The sequence below is a fragment of the Balaenoptera acutorostrata genome, chromosome 5 (genome assembly GCF_949987535.1).
Source record: "Balaenoptera acutorostrata chromosome 5, mBalAcu1.1, whole genome shotgun sequence".
In the NCBI taxonomy this organism is placed as follows: Eukaryota; Metazoa; Chordata; class Mammalia; order Artiodactyla; family Balaenopteridae; genus Balaenoptera; species Balaenoptera acutorostrata.
The window spans coordinates 142,263,446-142,284,960 of NC_080068.1; the positions used below are offsets into that span (position 1 = coordinate 142,263,446).

Below are 21,515 nucleotides of genomic sequence, written 5' to 3' on the forward strand. Positions count from 1 at the left end.
GTGAAAGTTCGATATACTTGATTTAATGTTGATGTACATAAAGTCTTCAGAGAAAAAATAAAGCTGTGTTTCAGTAAAAAGCTATACGTTGTATTCATCTGGCACCTCCTGCTAGGTTATCCAATTCTAGGCTTCCTTGTCTCTGAGCTGTTGTGCAGCTTTCTGTAAATCATAGGTGATGATGGGCAGACATTCGAGCCATCTTATCTGGTAGTTTCCATGGTCTTCTATAGAAAAATCATTCTGCCTCCATTTGCAATTCAATTCCTTTACTCCATATAAACTTTAGCCTTTTTTTTTTTAATATAAACTTGGTTTTCTTTGATTTTTTTTTTCCAGCCACCGTGCAGCATGAGGGATCTTAGTTCCTTGACCAAGGATCAAACCCGTGCCCCATGCAGTGGAAGCACAGAGTCTTAACAACTGGACCACCAGGGAAGTCCCAAATTTTAGCCTTCTGACTTTTTCCTTTGAGCAGATCATAACATCTGCTTGGTTCACTCACATATGAGGAAAATAAAACACATGTTCATTTTATTTTTAATTTTTTTAATTTTTGAATTTTATTTTACTTATTTCTTTATACAGCAGGTCCTTATTAGTCATCCATTTTATACACATCAGTATATACATGTTAATCCCAATCGCCCAATTCATCACACCACCCCACCACCCCGCTTTCCCCCCTTGGTGTCCATATGTTTGTTCTCTACATCTGTGTCTCAATTTCTGCCCTGCAAACCGGTTCATCTGTACCATTTTTCTAGGTTCCACACATATGTGTTAATATACGATATTTGTTTTTCTCTTTCTGACTTACTTCACTCTGTATGACAGTCTCTAGATGCATCCACATCTCTACAAATAACCCAATTTCATTCCTTTTTATGGCGGAGTAATATTCCATTGTATATATGTACCACATCTTCTTTATCCATTCGTCTGTCGATGGGCATTTAGCTTGCTTCCATGTCCTGGCTATTGTAAATAGTGCTACGATAAATATTGGGCTGCACGTGTCTTTTTGAATTATGGTATATGCCATAATTCTCTGGGTATATGCCCAGTAGTGGGATGGCTGGGTCATATGGTAATTCTATTTTTAGTTTTTTAAGGAACCTCCATACTGTTCTCCATAGTGGCTGTATCAATTTACATTCTCACCAACAGTGCAAGAGGGTTCCCTTTTCTCCACACCCTCTCCAGCATTTGTTGTTTGTAGATTTTCTGATGATGCCCATTCTAACTGGTGTGAGGTGATACCTCATTGTAGTTTTGATTTGCATTTCTCTAATAATTACTGATGTTGAGCAGCTTTTCATGTGCTTCTCAGCCATCTGTATGTCCTCTTTGGAGAAATGTCTATTTAGGTCTTCTGCACATTTTTTGATTGGGTTGTTTGTTTTTTTAATATTGAGCTGCATGAGCTATTTATATATTTTGGATATTAATCCTTAGTCTGTTGATTCATTTGCAAATATTTTCTCCCATTCTGAAGGTTGTCTTTTCATCTTGTTTGCAGTTTCCTTTGCTTTGCAAAAGCTTTTAAGTTTCATTAGGTCCCATTTGTTTATTTTTTGTTTTATTTCCATTATTTTAGGAAGTGGATCAAAAAAGATCTTGCTGTGATTTATGTCAAAGAGTGTTCTTCCTATGTTTTCCTCTAAGAGTTTTACAGTGCCCGGTCTTACATTTAGGTCTGTAATCCATTTTGAGTTTATTTTTGTGTATGGTGTTAGGGAGTGTTCTAATTTCATTCTTTTACATGTAGCTGTCCAGTTTTCCCAGTACCACTTATTGAAGAGACTGTCTTTTCTCCATTGTATATCCTTGCTTCCTTTGTCAAGGATTAGTTGACCATAGGTGCATGGGTTTATCTCTGGGCTTTCTATCCTGTTCCATTGACCTATATTTCTGTTTTTGTGCCAGTACGATATTGTCTTGATTACTGTAGCTTTGTAGTATAGTCTGAAGTCAGGGAGTCTGATTCCTCCAGCTCCATTTTTTTCCCTCAAGACTGCTTTGGCTATTAGGGGTCTTTTGTGTCTCCATACAAATTTTAAGATTTTCTGTTCTAGTTCTGTAAAAAATGCCATTGGTAATTTGATAGGGATTGCATTGAATCTGTAGATTGCTTTGGGTAGTATAGTCATTTTCACAATATTGATTCTTCCAATCCAAGAACACGGTATATCTCTCCAACTGTTGGTATCATCTTTAATTTCTTTCATCAGTGTCTTATAGTTTTCTGCATACAGGTCTTTTGTCTCCCTAGGTAGGTTTATTCCTAGGTATTTTATGCTTTTTGTTGCAGTGGTAAATGGGTGTGTTTCCTTAATTTCTCTTTCAGATTTTTCATCATTAGTGTATAGGAATGCCAGAGATTTCTGTGCATTAATTTTGTATCCTGCAACTTTACCAAATTCATTGATTAGTTCTAGTAGTTTTCTGGTGGCATCTTTAGGATTCTCTATGTATAGTATCATGTCATCTGCAAACAGTGACAGTTTTACTTCTTTTCCCATTTCTATTCCTTTTATTTTTTTTTCTCCTCTGATTTCCGTGGCTAGGACTTCCAAAACTATGTTGAATAATACTGGTGAGAGTGGACATTCTTGTCTTGTTCCTGATCTTAGAGGAAATGCTTTCAGTTTTTCACCTTGAGAATGATGTTTGCTGTGGGTTCGTAGTATATGGCCTTTATTATGTTGAGGTAGGTTCCCTCTATGCCCACTTTCTGGAGAGTTTTTATTATCAATGGGTGTTGAATTTTGTCAAAAGCCTTTTCTGCATCTATTGAGATGATCATATGGTTTTTATTCTTCAATTTGTTAATATGGTGTATCACATTGATTGACTTGCATATATTGAAGAATCCTTTCATCCCTGGAATAAATCCCGCTTGATCATGGTGTATGATCCTTTTAATGTGTTGTTGGATTCTGTTTGCTAGTATTTTGTTGAGGATTTTTGCATCTCTATTCATCAGTGATAGTGGTCTGTAATTTTCTTTTTTTGTAGTATCTTTGTCTGGTTTTGTTAACAGGGTGATCGTGGCCTCATAGAATGAGTTTGGGAGCATTCCTTCCTCTGTAACTTTTTGGAAGAGTTTGAGAAGGATGGGTGTTAGCTCTTCTCTAAATGTTTGATAGAATTCAGCTGTGAAGCCATATGGTCCTGGACTTTTGTTTGTTGGAAGATTTTTAATCACAGTTTCAATTTCATTACTTGTGATTGGTCTGTTCATATTTTCTATTTCTTCCTGGTTCAGTCTTGGAAGGTTATACCTTTCTAAGAATTTGTTCATTTCTTCCACGTTGTCCATTTTATTGGCATACAGTTGTTTGTAGTAGTCTCTTAGGATGCTTTGTATTTCTGCGGTGTCTGTTGTAACTTCTCCTTTTTCATTTCTAATTTTATTGATTTGAGTCCTCTCCCTCTTTTCCTTGATGAGTCTGGCTAATGGTTTATCAATTTTGTTTATCTTCTCAAAGAACCAGCTTTTAGTTTTATTGATCTTTGCTACTGTTTTCTTTGTTTCTATTTCATTTATTTCTGTTCTGATCTTTATGATTTCTTTCCATCTGCTAACTTTGGGTTTTGTTTGTTCTTCTTTCTCTAGTTCCTTTAGGTGTAAGGTTAGGTTGTTTGAGATTTTTCTTGTTTCTTGAGGTAGGCTTGTATAGCTATAAACTTCCCTCTTAGAACTGCTTTTGCTGCATCCCATAGGTTTTGGGTCGTCGTGTTTTCATTATCATTTGTCTCTAGGTATTTTTTGATTTCCTCTTTGATTTCTTCAGTGATCTCTTGGTTATTTAGTGACGTATTGTTTAGCCTCTATGTGTTTGTGTTTTTTACGTTTTTTCCCCTGTAATTGATTTCTAATCTCATAGCATTGTGGTTAGAAAAGATGCTTGATATGATTTCAATTTTCTTAAATTTACTGAGGCTTGATTTGTGACCCAAGATGTGATCTATCCTGGAGAATGTTTTGTGCGCACTTGAGAAGAAAGTGTAATCTGCTGTTTTTGGATGGAATGTCCTATAAATATCAATTAAATCTATCTGGTCTATTATGTCATTTAAAGCTTGTGTTTCCTTATTTTCTGTTTGGATGATCTGTCCACTGGTGTAAGTGAGGTGTTAAAGCCCCCCACTATTATTGTGTTACTGTCGATTTCCTCTTTTATAGCTGTTAGCAGTTGCCTTATGTATTGAGGTGCTACTATGTTGGGTGCATACATATTTATAATTGTTATATCTTCTTCTTGGATTGATCCCTTGATCATTATGTACTGTCCTTCCTTGTCTCTTGTAACATTCTTTATTTTAAAGTCTATTTTATCTGATATGAGTATAGCTACTCCAGCTTTCTTTTGATTTCCATTTGCATGGAATATCTTTTACCATCCCCTCACTTTCAGTGTGAATGTGTCCCTAGGTCTGAAGTGGGTCTCTTGTAGACAGCATATACATGGGTCTTGTTTTTATATCCATTCAGCAAGCCTGTGTGTTTTGGTTGGAGCATTTAATCCATTCACATTTAAGGTAATTATCGATATGTATGTTCCTATGACCATGTTCTTAATTGTTTGGGGTTTGTTTTCGTAGGTCCTTTTCTTCTCTGTGTTTCCCAGTTAGAGAAGTTCCTTTAGCGTTTGCTGTAGAGCTGGTTTGGTGGTGCTGAATTCTCTTAGCTTTCGCTTGTCTGTAAAGCTTTTGACTTCTCCATCGAATCTGAATGAGATCCTTGCCAGGTAGAGTAATCTTGGTTGTAGGTTCTTCCTTTTCATCCTTTCAAGTATATCATGCCACTCCTTTCTGGCTTGTACTTTCTGCTGAGAAATCAGCTGTTAACCTTATGGGAGTTCCCTTGTATGTTATTTGTCGTTTTCCCCTTGCTGCTTTCAATAATTTTTCTTTGTCTTTAATTTTTGCCAATTTGATTACTATGTGTCTCGGCGTGTTTCTCCTTGGGTTTATCCTGTATGGGACTCGCTGCGCTTCCTGGACTTGGGTGGCTATTTCCTTTCCCATGTTAGGGAAGTTTTCGATTATAATCACTTCAAACATTTTCTCTGGTCCTTTCTCTCTCTCTTCTCCTTCTGGGACCCTTATAATGCGAATGTTGTTGCATTTAATGTTGTCCTAGAGGTCTCTTAGGCTGTCTTCATTTCTTTTCATTCTTTATTCTGTTCTGCAGCAGTGAATTCCACCATTCTGTCTTCCAGGTCACTTATCCGTTCTTCTGCCTCAGTTATTCTGCTATTGATTCCTTCTAGTGTATTTTTCATTTCAGTTGTGTTGTTCATCTCTGTTTGTTCTTTAATTCTGCTAGATCTTTGTTAAACATTTCTTGCATCTTCTCGACCTTTGACTCCATTCTTTTTCTGAGGTCCTGGATCATCTTCACTATCATTATTCTGAATTCTTTTTCCGGAAAGTTGCCTATCTCCACTTCATTTAGTTGTTTTCCTGGGGTTTTATCTTGTTCCTTCATCTGGTACATAGTCCTCTGCCTTTCATCTTGTCTATCTTTCTGTGAATGTGGGTTTTGTTCCACAGGCTGCAGGACTGTACTTCTTCTTGCTTCTGCTGTGTGCCCTCTAGTGTATGAGGCTATCTAAGCAGCTTGTGCAAGTTTCCTGATGGGAGGGACTGGTGGTGGGTAGAGCTGGCTGTTGCTTTGGTGGGCAGAGCTCAGTAAAAGTTTAATCCGCTTGTCTGCTGATGGGTGGGGCTGGGTTCCCTCCCTGTTGGTTGTTTGGCCTGAGGCGACCCAACACTGGAGCCTACCCAGGCTCTTTGGTGGGGCTAATGGTAGACTCTGGGAGGGCTCACGCCAAGGAGTACTTCCTGGAGCTTCTGCTGCCAGTGTCCTTGTCCCTTGGTGAGCCACAGCTGCCCCCTGCTTCTACAGGAGACCCTCCAACACTAGCAGGTAGGTCTGGTTCAGTCTCCTATGGGGTCAGTGCTCCATCCCCCATGTCCCGATGCGCACACTACTTTGTGTGTGCCCTCGAAGAGTGGAGTCTCTGTTTCCCCCAGTCCTGTCGAAGTCCTGCAATCAAATCCCGCTAGCCTTCAAAGTCTGATTCTCTAGGAATTCCTCCTCCCGTTGCAGGACCCCCAGGTTGGGAAGCCTGACGTGGGGCTCAGAACCTTCACTCCAGTTGTTGGACTTCTGTGGTATAAGTGTTCTCCAGTTTGTGAGGCACCCACCCAGGGGTTATGGGATTTGATTTTATTGTGTTTGTGCCCCTCCTATCGTCTCATTGTGGCTTCTCCTTTGTCTTTGTATGTGGGGTATCTTTTTTGGTGAGTTCCAGTGTCTTCCTGCCGATGATTGTTCAGCAGTTAGTTGTGATTCTGGTGTTCTCGCAAGAGGGAGTGACAGCACGTCTTTCTAATCCACCATCTTGAACCAATCTCCATGTTCATTTTAATATTATCTGTATGAGAATGATTTTACTTTTCTCTGAAGTTTATCTTTTAATACTTCCTAGTCAAGCTACTTCCATTGGACCTGTAGTGATGCCTCCTGCCATTCTGATGTTGGTAATTTGTGTCATCTCTTTTTCTTAGCCTGATTAGAGGCTTATACATTTTATTAATCTTCTCAGAGAATCTGCTTTTCATTTTGTTGATTTCCTCTATTTCATATTGGCGGTTTCACTGATTTCTACCCCATTTTTTATTGCTTTTCTTCTGCTTCCATTGGATTTAATTTGCTCTTCTTTTTCTGCTTCCCTAAGGTGGAGCTTAGATGACTGATTTTAGCTCTTTCTACTTTTTTTTTTTGGCCACACCACATGGCTTGCAGGATCTCAGTTCCCCAACCACGGATTGAACCCAGGCCATGGCAGTGAAAGCCCAGAATCCTAACCGCCAGGCCACCAGGAAACTCCCTCTACTTTTTTCATATATGCATTCAATGTTATAAAATTTCCTCTCAGCACTGCCTTTGCTACATCTCACAAATTTGGATGTTTTATTTTCATTTTCATTTAGTTCAAAATAATTTTAAATTTCTCTAGAGATTTCTTCTTTGACTCATGTTATTTAGAAGTATGATGTTTAATGTCCAAGTATTTTAAGATTTTCCAGCTTTCTTTCTGTTACTGATTTCTAGTTTAATTTCATTGTGGTATGAGAGAAGATAGTGTATGATTTCTATTCTTTTAAATTTATTAAGGTGTGTTTTATGGCCCAGTATGTGGTCTATCTTGGAGAATGTTTCATGTGAGCTTGAGAAGAATGTGTAGTGTATTCATCAATTTCTCCTTGCAGTTCTATCAGTTTTTGTCTCATGTATTTTCAACAATTTATCTATTGTTAGGCTATACAAATTAAGGATTGTTAGGTTTTCTTGGAGAATTGACCCCCTTATCATTATGTAAAGCCCATCTTTATTCTTGATAACCTTCCTTACTCTGAAGTTTAAATTGTGTGAAATTAATATAGGTACTCCCACTGCCTTTTGACTAGTGTCAGCATGGTATATCTTTCTCCATCTCTGTATTTTAAATCTATATGTGTCTTTATATTTAAAATGGGTTTACTGTAGACAAAATATAGTTGGGTCTTGTTTTTTTGATACACTCTGACAATCTCTTAGAATTGGTATACTTAGACCACTGATGCCCAAAGTGATTACTTACATAGCTGGATTACTATGTACAATATTTGTTACTGTTTTCTATATGTTGCCCGTGTTCTTTGTTCTTATTTTTGTCTTCCATGTTCTTCTTTTTTGCCTTTTAATTGATCGTATTATGATTCCATTTTCTCATCTTTCTTAGCATATCAATTATACTTCTTTTTAAAAATATTTATTTATTTATTTGGTTGTGCTGGGTCTTAGTTGTGGCAGGCAGGCTCCTTAGTTGCAGCTCGCGGGCTCCTTAGTTGTGGCACGCAGGCTCCTTAGTTGTGGCATGCGAACTCTTAGTTGCGGCTTGCGATCCAGTTCCCTGGCCAGGGATCAAACCCAGGCCCCCTGCATTGGGAGTGCAGAGTCTTAACCACTGCACCATCAGGGAAGTCCCCAATTACACTTCTTTTTAAATTGCTTTCAGTGGTTGCCTTAGAGTTTATAATATGTATGTACAACTAATCCAGGTCCACTTTCAAATAACACTATACAACTTCACAGGCAGTGCAATTACCTTATAAAAATAACAAAATATTCCTATTTCCTCCTTCCCATCCCATGTATCATTGCTGTCATTCATTTCACTTATATATAAGCATATATTTTATAAATTTGTATATATATACACACACACATACAACCACATAATCAAATACATTGTTGCTATGATTATTTTGAATTGTTATCTATTAGAGCAATTAAGAACAAGAAAAATAGGGAACTCCCTGGTGGTCCAGTGGTTAGGACTCTGCATTTCCACTGCAGGGGGCCCGGGTTTGATCCCTGGTCAGGGAACTAGGATTCCACAAGCTGAGTGGTGAAAAAATAAAAAGAATAAGAAAAATAAAAGTTTTCATTTGTCCTTCACTTATTCATTCTCCAGCGCTCTTCCTTTCTTTATATAGATTCAAGTTTCTGACTTATATTTTTCCTTCTCTCTGAACAACTCTATTTAACATTCCTTGCAAGGCAGGTCTACTAGCAGCAAATTCTCTCAATTTTCATTTGTCTAAGAAAGTCTTTATTTCTTCTTCACTTTTGAGGGATACTTCCGTAAGAAATTCTAGGTTGGTGGTTTTATCTTTCAACACTTTAAATGTCTCACTCTACCCTCTTCTTGCCAGCATGGTTTCTCAGGAGAAGTCAGATGCAATTCTTATCTCTCATCCTCTATAGGTCAGATGATTTTCCCTCTGGCTTCTTTCAATGTTTTTTCTTTATCTTTGATTTCCATATCCTTGTTTTTGCTGTTGTTTGTTTGTTTTCCTAGTTACCATCTTATTTTTGTGTGTTTGGTATGATTTCCATGTCTTTGAATGTGATATACCTAGGTGTAGTTTGGGGGGGGCATTTATCCTGTTTGGTGTTTTCTGAGCTTCGTGGATTTGTGGCTTGATTTTTGACATTAATTTTGGGAAATTTTCAGTTATTGTTTCAAATATTTCTTCTGCTTCTTTCTCTGTTTCTTCTCATTATATGTATGTTACACGTTTTTGTAGTTGTCCCACAATTCTTGGATGTTCTGATTTTTTTTTCAGTCTTTTTTCTCTTTGCTTTTCAGTTTTAGAAGTTTCTACTGTCATATCCTGAAGCTCAGAGATTCTTTCTTCAGCCCTGTCCAGTCTACAAATGAACCCACCAAAGGCACTCTTCATTTCTGTTAGTGTTTGTTTGTTTAACCTTTGGCATTTCCTTTGGCTCTCTCTTAGGATTTCCATCTCTCTGCTTACATTATCCATCTGGCTCTTGCATGTTGTCTACTTTTCCATTAAAGCCCTTGAAATATCAATCATCGTTTTTAAAAAAGTTCCTGGTCTGCTAATTCCAACGTTCCTGCTTTTACTCTGAGAGGTCTGCGAAGCCATGAAGAGGGTGGAGGAGAAGGTTGACACATCCAACTTAAATTTTAACAGAGTCACACTGGCTGGTGTTTTGAGAACAGACTGCAGGGTCGGAAAGGCAGAAGCTGAGATGAAGCAGCAGCCCACTGCAGTCTTCCAGGTGAGAGGGACTGTGGCTCAAGCCATGTTCACAGCAGTGGAGGTGGCGAGAGGTCAGATTCTGTTATATTTTGAAGAGAGATGTGAAAATATTTGTCCAATGACTGGATATGGTGTATAAGGAATTAAAAGGCAATTATAAGATTTTTGGCCTGAGCATTAACTGAGATGCAGAAGGAAAAATTTGGGGCAGGAGAGTTAAGAGTTTAGTGTTGACTCTTTTTTTGGTGCCACTGAGGTCTACGAGCAGCGATGTCAAGTGGGCAGGTGGAGAATGAGCTGCACTTCAAGGGACAGTCCATCTGCAGATCCCAATGTGAGAGATGGTAGCTTGTTTCAAGCCGTGGTACTAGATGTGATCACGGGGGAGGGAGTGAGGGTAGAGAAGGTGAGATTCCACGGTCCAAGCCTTGGGAGCATGTCAGCATGCGGAGGTCTAGAGAATGAGAGGGGAGCAGTCAAATAGCAGAAAGAGCAGAAAGTCAGGGGGCATGGCGGCCTGGAAGGTCGTGTTGACTGAGGAAAGCAAGGGGACTACATCAGCTGCAGCCCACAGGTGTAGTAGGAGGTGGACTGAGAACTGACCCTGGTGACCTTGACAAAGGTGGTCTGGCGATGTGGTGGAGATGAGGGCTCAGCACCCAGCACATTATTCACTCAGTATTTACTTGGAAAAGTAAATGACAAACACACGCAGTGGTGCACACACAAGGCCTCACCCATACATCACTAAACACAGTGGCACGTGTGCACGCGCACACACATGCCCCTACCACCTGGGTCTCTCTATCGCTACGAGAGACCTCTTCTCCCGAGGCAAGGTTCTCTGGCTTGGTCTGGGGAAGAGTCCCACTAGGTGAAAGACAGAGAGGAATGGGGTCCTCTCTGCAGGCATCTTAGTCCACTTAGGCTGCTGTTAACAAATCACCACAGGCTGGGTGTCTTAAAACAACAAGCAGTTATTTCTCAGAGTTCTGGAGGCTGGGAATTCCAAGATCAAGGTGCCAGCCGACTCACTGACTGGTTTTTAGATGCCTGTCCTCTCACTGTGTCCTCGCATGGCCTTTCCTCAGTGTGTGCTCTCTTTTTATAAGGGCGTTAATCATGAGGGCCCTGCTCTTATAACCTAATCTAACCAGTTACCCCACAAAGGCCCTGCCTCCAAATACCATCACATTGGGCATTAGAGCTTCAACAGATGAATTGGAGGTGAGGGTGGGAAACAAGCTTTCAGTCCGCAGCAGCAGGCTTGGGACACACATGCTGGAGAACCCTGACAGCCACGCAGCCCCTCCCTCAGCAGGGAAGCTCAAGACTCCTCAGCATCTTAAGTCCTGATGACTACAGCCAAATAATGTTTTATGCCAGAGAAAAGCCAAATATGTGTATTTTCCCTTGTCAGAAATTAGTAGAGGGACTTCCCTGGTGGCACAGTGGTTAAGAATCCGCCTGCCAATGCAGGGGACACGGGTTCAATCCCTGGTCTGGGAAGATCCCACATGCCGCGGAGCAACTAAGCCCGTGCACTACAACTACTGAGCCTGCGCTCTAGAGACCGAGAGCCACAACTACTGAGCCTGCATGCTGCAACTACTGAAGCCTGTGCGCCTAGAGGCCATGCTCTACAACAAGAGAAGCCACCACAGTGAGAAGCCCGTGCACCGCAACTAAGAGTAGCCCCCGCTCGCAGCAAGAGAGCCCACGCGCAGCAACGAAGACCCAACGCAGCCAAAAAGAAATAAATAAAATAGATTTAAAAAAAAAGAATTAGTGGAAATTGCACACTAATGTGAATACAGGCTGTATTGGTTTTAGTGTAATTATAAGATACCTAACATGAAACCATTTTTAAAAATCAATCGCGGTATGAGTAATAAAACATTAATTAAAATGGAGGCTATCACCATATGATTTTCAGATTACTTCCTGGTATTAATGTCCCAGGTTGATCTTTCTGCTTTGCAGTTTAAGTTAAATATTTATGAGGCACTAGGCTCCAACTCAGAGTGTGAGGGCAAAGTAGACTCATGGGGAGTGGACGCTTTCATTAGGTCCTGTCATGGGCCTGGGTCAGTCTGGCAGGCATACGGAGACTCAGCAATTATTAAATGATTTGTTGGTGTTTGCTTTGTATACAAAGTTCCCCAAGAATATTACACCCTTTCATCATGGCTTCACTTACTTCACCTGAAATTTTATGTCTGACACTTTGTATTGGGTTTGCCAAAAAGTTCCTTCAGTCTTTAAGTAAAAATAAAAGACATATTTTTCATTTTCACCAAGAACTTTATTGAACAATGTATTCACCATTTTGTTCCACTACCTTCTGCCATTTTTCAGGCAACTTCATAATTCCATCTTTCCAAAACTTTTTATCTTCTTGAGCAAAGAACTGCTCCAGGTGTCTTTTACAGTCTTCCAGGTAACTGAAATTTTTTCCATTAAGAGAACTTTGTAAAGACCAAAATAAACAGAAATCTGAAGGTGCAGTGTCTGGTGAATAAGGCGGATGAATCAGAACTTCCCAGCCAAGCTGTAACAGTTTTTGCCTGGTGATGAAAGAAACATGTGGTCTTGCGTTATCCTGATGGAAGATTATGCGTTCTCTGTTGACTAATTCTGGACGCTTTTCATCGAGTGCTGCTTTCAGTTGGTCTAATTGGGAGCAGTACTTGTTGGAATTAATAGTTTGGTTTTCCAGAAGGACCTCATAATAGAGGACTCCCTTCCAATCACACCATATACACAACATCACTTTCTTTGGATGAAGACCGGCCTTTGGTGTGGTTGGTGGTGGTTCATTTCCCTTACCCCACGATCTCTTCGATTCCACATTGTTGTACAGTATCCACTTTTCATCACCCATCACAATATTTTAAAAATGAAACGTTTTCATTACGTTTCAGTAGAGAATCGCATGCAGAAATATGGTCAAGAAGGTTTTTTTTGCTTAACTTACATGGAACCCAAACATCAATGCGATGAACATAATCAAGCTGGTGCAAATGATTTTCAATGCTTGATTTGGATATTTCGAGTATGTCGGCTATCACCCGCATGGCATAATGTTGATTGTTCTCAATTAATGTCTCGATTTGATCGCTATCAACTTCAACTGGTGTACGCAACCGTGGAGCATCGTCCAGCGAGAAATCTCCAGCACAAAACTTCACAAACCACTTTTAACACGTTTGATCAGTCACAGCACCTTCTCCATACACTGCACAAATCTTTTTTTGCGTTTCAGTTGCATTTTTACCTTTCTTGAAATAATAAAGCACAATATGCTGAAAATATTGCCTCTTTTCTTCCATCTTCAATATTAAAATGGTTACACAAAAGTTCACCGATTTTGATTTTTTTTTAATGCAAGCTGATATGATAACTGTCACAATACAATCTAACAAAATTGTTTTGAATGAAGTTAAAGACAACTAAGCACTACTAGAGCCATCTTATGGGGAAACACGAATGAACTTTTTGGCCAAGCCAAATACCTTTTGACGGTTAATGGACTGAAACCTTTTATGATTTAAATATTTTAATTTGACTGATTTGTTCCCATCTCTGCTGTTCTGTGTGTCAGTCACTTATGAGTTTAGGATCTGATATCCTGTAAGTTAGAACTTATTTCTGTTTATGGGTGGTATCTGTTTTGGAAATGAAATTTGGGCTGAAGGTTGGCAGATGGCATCACAGCCAGGGAACGGGAATTTTGTGGGGGGAAGATTTGTTATAACCAGAGACCCAGGAGGCTTCCTGGGTCCTGCTTTCTCACTCACACCCCACATCCCATCTGTCACCAGGTCCCGTTGATTCTGCCTCCAAAACCTTCTTGCATCTGTTCCCTCCTCTCCTCATCCTGTCGTTCCTTTTGTCCATACTCTCAGCATCTCTAAGCCTCAGCGCTGGCTTCCTTGCCTTCAGTCTGGTCCTCTTCATTTTATTTCTCAAACTACAAAGTGATCTTATCAAACATGAACCTGATCATGAAGCACGCCTACTTGTCTCTTTCTAGCCTCTCCTCTCCCTGTATTCTCCTTCTGCACCACTTATGCAAACGTTCACATAGTTCCCTGAGCAGTGCCAGCTTCTTCCACCCTTTGTGCTTTGTAAGTATGCTTTTCTTCTAGCCACGGTGCTCTTTCCTCTTCTGTTCATCTGGAAAACTCCTGTTTATCCTCAAAGACTCAGCTCCAGTGTCTCCTCTTCTATGAAGTCTTCCTTCTGTGTTCCCTTCACTTGTTTAAGCAGCCCTGGTCATTGTCCTCCTTATCACGTCATCCTACATGTCAATTATTCATTGTCAGGTCTATTCCTTCACCAGACTGTGAGCGCCAAAGAACAGGGATAACCTTTATACTTACCACACTCAGACAAATAGTGGGTGTTACAGAATTTTTCTAAAAATCTAAGGTATTAGAATTTATTAAATTGCTAATTGTAATTTATGTTGACATAAAATAATTTAGCTTAGAAATTAATACTTATTCGTTTGGGGGAAAGACTTTACTTCTTCAGCATTTTTATTACCTCTAGAAAAATATTTTCTAGTTTGTTAAGGAAAGAGTTTATTTAACGACCTGTGTTTCTCCTCATCTGATAAGCTCATCAACATGAACAAATCGGTTTTCTAGAACTGTGCTGTCCAGCATAAGCACTACGTGTGGCCGTTGAGCTCTGGATGTGTGGCCAATCTGAATGGAGAAGTGCTGATTCAGATTCTGACTATCTAGTATGACAATGAGAATTTTTTTTTTTTTTAATGAGTTAGTTGAATACATTCAGATGTGTTTCATTTGAAACATGGACCCCTATTCTCTGGATAATAGAATATGATTTGATGGGGTTTTTTTGTTTGTTTTTTAAAATATTTATTTATTTATTTATTTTATTTATTTAGGCCACACAGGGTCTTAGTTGCAGCATGCGGGATCTTTAGTTGCGGCATGTGCACTCTTTTGTTGCGGCATGCATGCAGGATCTAGTTCCCCAACCAGGTATAGAACCTGGGCCCCCTGCATTGGGAGCACAGAGTCTTACCCACTGGACCACCAGGGAAGTCCCTGATTTGATGATTTATGCACAAAAGTAAAAACACTTAAAAATGTCAATTGGGCTAAAATTGAATGTTCACAATATAGTATATACAGTGAGAAATGGGAGGGAAACAGAATTTCCACAAGCTGTGAAACCACATTACTGTACTGGTGAGAAATCTTAAGGGTTACTTCAACCATAAGGTTAAGGTGAATGTTAACATAGCTGACATGGCTGTTGGTCTGAAGTGGTCAAACAGTAAAATGACCTGAACAGCTGCAGGTCTGGAAACTTTAGCACTTTAACACGTTAGAACTCAATCTCTGTTGTTATTCTGTCAAAGGGGAGCATTTAAAAGCCACTCCCCAGCTCATCAAGTGCAGACAGAACACAGAAGACCCAGGGTGCTGAGATTCAGGGAAGTCCGAGGGCTGCAGGGTCTCTCGCCTGGAAAGAGGACCATTCCCTAGTGACCAGTGGTGGGCAGTGGTCATTGTGCAGAGGGTATTGGAAAGGGGAAAAAGCCCTGATGATGCAGGTGATGATGACACAAGCAGAGGCGAAGGACAAGGCCTGGAACCCAGGAAAAGAGCCAACATGAAACAAGAATGATGACCGTCTCCAGTGGGGGGACAGTCCAGGAAGAAGAGAAATAGCAACTAGATCTGAACAGGAACTGGAAATATATGTATGTCTATGATTGCTGCCTACTCAATAGAATTCTGCTTAATTTAACCAGAAAGTAAACTGTATTAAGTCTTAGTTCATCTAACAGATATCAGTAAGAACAGTACACTAATCACAAAGTTCTACTAAGTAAGAGACTGGTAAATATGTCTAGGCATGGGTGACTTGATGCAGAAGCTTATTAGTGTCTGGTCTCAGCTCAGAGGTCATTGAAATTTAGTTAATCACATTGCAGTTAGTCATAAGATGCTTGTTTCCTCCACTTGCCTGTCACCTCATCAAAGGCAAATTTTCTGCCGAGTTCATGGTTCACTCCAGTACCTACCACAGTTCCTAGCACAAAATAAATGGCCAATAAATTCTTGATGAAGGAATGGAAAAAAGAAAAAGAGAAATGGATTAAGCATTCAACTCAAGAAGGTAGAAGCCAATCAAAATAAAGAGAATAATAATATAAGCAGAAATTAATAAAACAGAAGGCAAACATACAATAGCATATGAAACCAAAAGCTGGTTCATTGAAAAGACTAATAAAATAGAAACATCTTTTGCAAGTCTAATAAAAATGACAGGCACACACAAATAATACTCCAAATGAAAAAGATCACAATTGTAATTGTAAAACAGTAAGAAAACATTGCAAATAACGTTTATGCCAAATAAATTTGAACACTTAGAGGAAAATATTTTTCTCAGAAACCACACATTACCAAACATAGCTCAAGAAGAAACAGGAATCTTGAATATCACAATAACTATTAAAGAAACTAAACAGGTAATAAAAAGAACCATTCCCGGGCTTCCCTGGTGGCGCAGTGGTTAAGAATCTGCCTGCCAATGCAGGGGACACAGGTTCGAGCCCTGGTCTGGGAAGATCCCACATGCCGCGGAGCAACTAGGCCCGCGAGCCACAGCTACTGAGCCTGCGCGTCTGGAGCCTGTGCTCCACAACAAGAGAGGCCGCGATAGTGAGAGAGGCCCGCGCACCGCGATGAAGAGTGGCCCATGAAGAGTGGCCCCCGCTTGACGCAACTAGAGAAAGCCCTCGCACAGAAACGAAGACCCAACACAGCCAAAATAAATAAATAAATAAATTAAAAAAAAAAAAAAAAAGAACCATTCCCATCCCTTCTTCCAAAGAGAGGAAAAGGCACCAAACCCAGGCATTTTCACAAGCAAGCTTTACCAATCCTTTAAGGTACAGAGAGTCACAATCTAATGAGTTTTTTTTTTCCTTTAAAAACAAAACTTTTACCAGACATAATTTGCACAATAATGTGCACTACTCTTAAGGCTATTTCTTGATGAGCTTTTACAAATGTATATATGCACACAGTTACCACCTGGATCAATAAACAGAACATCCTCGTTGTCCCCCAAAGCTCCCTCCTGCCTCTTTCGTGTCACACCCCCTTCCCGGAAGCAATCATGACTCCCATTCAGATGGCCGCGGATTAATTTCACTTCATGCTCATGAAATCATTGAGGATTGTGTTGAATAGTTACTTCTGATTTTCCCCTCAACATAAGGCTCTTCAGATTTGCCCAGGCTGTTGCATGTGTCAGTAGTTAACTCTTTTCTATTGCAGTGTAGTATTATACTGTTTCATTATTTGTTGATTCATTCTCTTCCTGAGAACACTTGGGCTGTTTCCAGTTTGAGACTATTAGGAATAAAGCTGGTATAAACTAGACTTTTTGTGGACGTATGTATGAATTTCACCTGGGTATATCCTGAAGGGGAATCACTGGGTCAGAGCATAGGTGTGTGTGTAACTTTATTAGAAACTGCTATTTTCCTGTACCGGTTCGACCATTTTACACTCCAACAAGCAATGTGTGCGAGTTCTAGTTGCAGCTACTCGGCATCTTTGCTAACACTTGATATATTGTCAAGGAATGCAAGCAGCCTCTAGAAGCTGGAAAAGGCAAGAAAACGGATGGATTCTCCCCTAGAATTTCCAGAAAGGAACGTAACCCTGCTGACACCTTGACTTTAACCTAGTGAGACCCTTTTCAGACTTCTGACCTGTTAGATAATAAAGTTTTGTGGTAATTTGTTACAGCAGCAACAGGAAAACTAATACGGCAAGTCAGAAAATGGAAGACTTGTGCAAGGCATATTTAGTATCCAGATTATATAAAGAGCTGCTACAAATCAATGAGATACTCTCCCCTCACTGGGCAGAAGATGCGAACAAGCAATTCACAAAGAGGAAAGCTGAATCACCAGTCAATGTGAAAAGATGTTCAATCTCCCTGGTAATTAGGAAAACACAAATTAAAAGTGTTACATGGACTGACCTGTATCCGCCCCCTCCCATTCACATGTTGAAGCGCTGATCTCCAACGTGACTGTATTTGGAGATGGGGCCTTTAGGGTAGTAATTAAGGTTAAATGAGGCCAGAGGGTTAGGACCCTAATCCCATAGGTGTCCTTGTAAGAGCAACAGTTACCAGATCTCCCCCTCTCTCGGCCAACACAGAGGACAGGCCATGTGAGCACGCAGGAAGAGAGCCCTCACCAGAACTCAACCAGGCTGGCACCTTGGTCTTGGACTCCTGGCCTCCAGAGTTGTGGGAAAATAAATTTCTGTCATTTAAGCCACCCAGCCTGCGGTATTTTGTTATAGCAGCCCAAGCAGACTAATATAAATGGTAAGATAACATTTCATGCCCTTCAGGAACAAAAGTTTGAGAGTCTGATAACTCCAAGTGCTAGCAAGAGTGGAAAGGAAGGAAGGTGAGGGAGGGAAAACAGGAGGAAGGGAACTTACACATCAACAAGGGTAACAGAACAACACACACACACAGAGCAACAGCACTGACCTGAAGCTTAAATCATGTAAAACAATACTCCATATTGTTACCTACAAACCTAAACAGCCAGAGTGTAGAGAGACCTTGGTTATCTCTGGGGAACGAGGGAAGGGCCTGGGATCTTGGAAAGATACACAAAGTGTTTCAAATATATCTGCAATGTTTTTTTCTTAAAGAAAGAAATGAAATACAGCCAAATGTTAAGATTGGTTGGGCAGTGGGCACTGGGGTGTTTGTTATATTATTTTCTACACTTTGAACTCTTTCACAGTTATAGAAACCACATTCACATTAAATTAGGAACGTTTATCAAAACAGAAACAGATTCATAGATACCAAGAACAAACTGGTGGTTGCCAGGGTGGAGGGGGTGCTGGGGGGATGAGTGAAATAGGTGGGGGAGATTAAGAGGTACAAATTTCCAGGTATAAAATAAATAAATCACCGGGACGTAATGTACAGCATAAGGAATATAGTCAAGAATATTTTAATATCCTTGTATGGTGACAAATGGTAACTAGGTCTATCATGGTCATCATTTTGTAATGTACAGAAATACCAAAGCACTATGTTGTACACCTAAAATTAATATAATACTGTAAGTCAATTATACTTCAAAAAAAAATTAGAAATGCTCTTTCCGCCATCTTTCCGTGCCCCCATAACAGCGGCCACGAATGCCCCGGGTGATGTTCTCAAGAGCATCAACAGTGCCGAAAATAGAGGCCAAAGCCAGGTTCTTACTAGGCTGTCCTGCAAACCCATCGTCCACTTTCCAACTGTGATGATGAAAGCATGGTTCCATTGGAGAATTTGATCACATGTGATCCCATGATCACAGAGCTGGGAAAATTGTTGTGAAGCTCTCAGGCAGGCAAACAAGTGTGGAGTGATCAGCCCAGATTTGATGTGCAACTCAAAGATGTAGAAAAACGGCAGAGTAACCTGCTCCCGTGCCGTCAGTTTGGTCCCTTTGGACTGACAACCTCAGCTAGCATCATGGTCCATGAAGCAAGACGAAAACACATAGGAAGGAAAATCCTGGGATTCTTTTTCTAGGGATGTAATACATTCATGCAAATAAAATGCTTCAATGGAAAAAAATCAAAAATGTTTATCAATGTTTCAATTGTCAAAAATGAAAATACTTTTTCTTTTTTTGGCCACGCCGCATGGCTTGTGGGATCTTAGTTCCCTGACCAGGGATCGAACCCGTGCCCTCAGCAGTGAAAGTGCAGAGTCCTAACCACTGGACCACCAGGGAATTCCCACACTTTTTCTTTTTTACTGGAAAATATTTTGGCTCAAATTATCATTACCAGAAGAAATCAAAAATGAAAAATCTAAGCTTTTTTTTTTTTTTTTTTGGCTGCGTTGGGTCTTTGTTGCTGTGCGTGGGCTTTTCTCTAGTTGCAGTGACCGGGGGCTACTCTTCGTTGCAGTGCACGGGCTTCTCATTGCGGTGGCTTCTCTTGTTGCGTAGCATGGGCTCTAGGTGCGTGGGCTTCAGCAGTTGTAACACGTGGGCTCAGTAGTTGTGGCTCGCGGGCTCTAGAGTGCAGGCTCAGTAGTTGTGGGGCACGGGCTTCATTGCTCCGCGGCGTGTGGGATCTTCCTGGACCAGGGCTCGAACCCGTGTCCCCTGCATTGGCAGGCAGATTCTTAACCACTGTGCCACCAGGGAAGCCCTAAGCTTAATTTTTTAAGTTATAAAGATAACCAATACAAGAATTAAAAACAGTGATATAACTATATTGATAAGGGAAAAGAAGATGGAGTTGGTTTAAGTGAGCTATCTCCTCATGAGGCTCAGAAAAGTCTGAATTGATCAACACTATACTTTAGAAACGCAACAGTAATCAGGAAGATAACTAAAACAGAACCCAAGAAAAGAATCAATGTGGCTGCACGTGGGGAGTGTCTTTGTTTGGGCCACTATAATGGAATACCACAGACTGGGTGGCTTATAAGCAACAGAAATTTATTTCTCGCAGTCTAAGATCAAGGCACTGGCAGCTTCGGTGTCTGGTGAGGAGCTGCTTCCTGGCTCAAAGACGGTGTCTTCTGTGTCTTCACGTGGCACAAGGGGCGATGAGCTCCCTAGGGTCTGGTTTAAAAGGGACTCGTAGCATTCAGGAGGGCTCCACCCTCATGACTTAATCACCTCCAAATACAATCACACTAGGGATTATGCTTCAATATAGGAATCCTGCAGGGACACAAACATTCAGTCTGTAGTAGAAGGAGTAGAATGGAGAGGGTTAGGGCTCTTTATCATAAGTCCTTCTATTCTCTGATTTTCAAAAATTATTGGTTATTTGGAAATGTTTTTTTAAACACATAGAACAGAAGCGGTGGAGCTGATTTTGTCCTTGGCTCTACGAGAGGCATTCCTACAAGACTGCACCAGGTTTAACCCACCTGAATGTGGGAGCGTTGTTTTTCAAAACAACACTCAGGAAAAGAGATGTAGGTTGACAATGCAAAAGCTCAAGCACAGTGTCTCTGCCAGGAAGTGAGACTAGTTAGCACAGCAGTAAGGGGGCAGCAAAGGTAACACTGTCCTGTGTCCTCTGAACTAGAACTCTCTTTCAATTTGGTAGAGACAAAGGTTTACATTCTGAAAGAAAAACACACGTGCCTGGCCTTTGGCTAACCTCATAACTAGTTCTGGTCGACCCTGCTGTCGTTGCTAGTGATGAACATATAAACACAGAGAGGGAACCTACAGGTTGCACTGCAGACACAATTAAACATTTACTACTGACTTAATAAGAAATTAACACAACACTGTAAAGCATCCATACTTCAATAAAATTTTTAAAAAATGAATAATAAAACAATACTGATTTAATAAAAACAATAAAAATGTTCATTCAAAAAAAAAATAAAAAGCACTTAGCATTTACAAGTATGGAGCCAAATGACATCCCAAAGTTGAATACAATCTCAGGTTTTGCTCCCTATTTCCAGACTGCTAGTCTAAAAAGAAAGCTTATTTTGAAACTTCAATTTCTAGTTATCACCAGTACTGAGAGACTTCCTAAGATGTGCTCTTTTTGTCCTTCAGCCAGCATTTGGAATTTGCAGAGAACAGATTGAGTGCCATTACAGCGCTGGGTTCCGGTGACACAGAAGGGGAGACCAAAGCTGCCCCTGGGGATGCCCAGTGCAGCAAGAGCTCATCCTGGGCACAGCAGTGGCTCAAGGGATGGAGCTCAAGGGATGGAGTGACCAGGCCTCCTGCAGGAATGTGGACGTTCCCCAGAAAAGACTCTGGAGCTGGAACAGGAAGGAAGAAGAAGACTGCAGGC

The 21,515-nt window shown here is 40.4% G+C and overlaps 1 protein-coding gene, 1 non-coding gene and 1 pseudogene across 12 annotated transcripts in view; 2 read left to right on the plus strand and 1 right to left on the minus strand.

Annotated features, from left to right (window-relative positions):
* The window catches only part of GRK4 (G protein-coupled receptor kinase 4), a 96,764-nt gene that overhangs the window by 72,790 nt on the left and 2,459 nt on the right, over positions 1–21,515 (minus strand). The gene's annotated exons all lie outside the window — the stretch shown is intronic.
* TRNAG-UCC (transfer RNA glycine (anticodon UCC)) lies at positions 8,377–8,449 on the plus strand. The gene has a single exon. It is a non-coding gene; the product is annotated as a tRNA-Gly (tRNA).
* LOC130708258 (40S ribosomal protein S15a-like) lies at positions 9,907–19,465 on the plus strand (annotated as a pseudogene).